A 1,374-nucleotide genomic window follows, 5' to 3' on the forward strand; every position below is an offset into this window, starting at 1 on the left:
TCCCGGCGTCTCGCTTCGGCGCAGTCGGACACAGGGACGGGAGGCCCATCGCGCGTGTCAATGTACCGACCCGCGTTTTCTGCAAGTCCGGGATCGTTTCCGCGGGTCGTTCCCACCTCGAGACGTTTTCCGTTCCAGCGGTTTTCCGTCAAGTACCCTTATCTACGGATCGAGGTGTCTAGGGACAATTTATAATGTATCCACCTCCGACTTAGCCTGAGGCTAGTGATCGTTTCTAGTGAAACCGCAGCCCCAGCGAGTCCAACTCCAGAGGACCTTGATGTTATTGGGCCTCAGTACCGGGGCACTAACCTTGCGGCAGTGGGGCTCCCCGGTCCCGCTGTACGGGTTTATGGATACCGTGGTTTTTACTCCAAGGTATCCCCACCCCCGGTCAGTGGTTGAATCAGGCGGCGTGGGGTCGTCAGGCCCATCCCAGTGAGCTAGGCACTGCGTGAAAGTATGGTGTTCGGTAATTACGTAAGCAACACCAACACTGCGATAAGCAGATGCCGCTTTTCCGCTACTCTCGGTAATCGGATCAGTTCGTGCCCGCACCTAGCCGTTGCCAGTGTCACGCGACGTGAATATAGTCGTTTGTTCTTTTTCCTTTAGCCCGTATTTTTGTATTGTGCGTTGTGTCTCGCGAAACCCGTTACCGTCGTACCTATCACCGTCGAAGTCACCGTCCTACCCATCACCGTCGTTAAGCCACCGTCACCGAGGTCAACGCGACACCAACGGCATTGTCTACGTACGTCTTTGTTCAAAACTTTTATTATTATTTTTTTTTGTTGTGTTATTTTTATTCGTCATCACCGACGAATCCCCCAGATTGGCCAGTCCCCGTGTAACCCCTTTACTTGTACCTACCTAAATTTTGTTTTGTTTTTTTTGAATTTTAAAAATAGTAGTCCGCCGATCACGGCAAAATCAAAAATACAGTTGTTACCATTTATTTAAACCATACAGTCCACTAATCTAAACTGAGCGAACATTTTGTCCTTCGTCCTAGGTATAAAAAAAAAATTACTATTTAATATTCTAAGTGATTTGAATCATTGTTGGATTTTAGACATTTAATCGTTAGTTGTATGATCATTGAATTAGACCATTACGTAATTATTATAATATGACAATTGCTAGTGTCTACTGGGTATTATGATCGATTTGGACTTTGTACTCATTAGGCTCTATTTCTGTTACCACTGCTATCGCTAGGCGCCAAGCAGTCTGCGCGAATCTTCACTCCCCGTACCGCGAGAGCAACGTGGATCCGCACTACCTGTACGTAATTATAAACGGTGCACAATACGTTTGGTAAAAACTAGGTCACGTATTTATACACATACATTTTATCGTTGCAATTTCTTA

This window comes from Acyrthosiphon pisum, unplaced genomic scaffold (genome assembly GCF_005508785.2).
Source record: "Acyrthosiphon pisum isolate AL4f unplaced genomic scaffold, pea_aphid_22Mar2018_4r6ur Scaffold_20529;HRSCAF=21307, whole genome shotgun sequence".
Taxonomy (NCBI): domain Eukaryota; kingdom Metazoa; phylum Arthropoda; class Insecta; order Hemiptera; family Aphididae; genus Acyrthosiphon; species Acyrthosiphon pisum.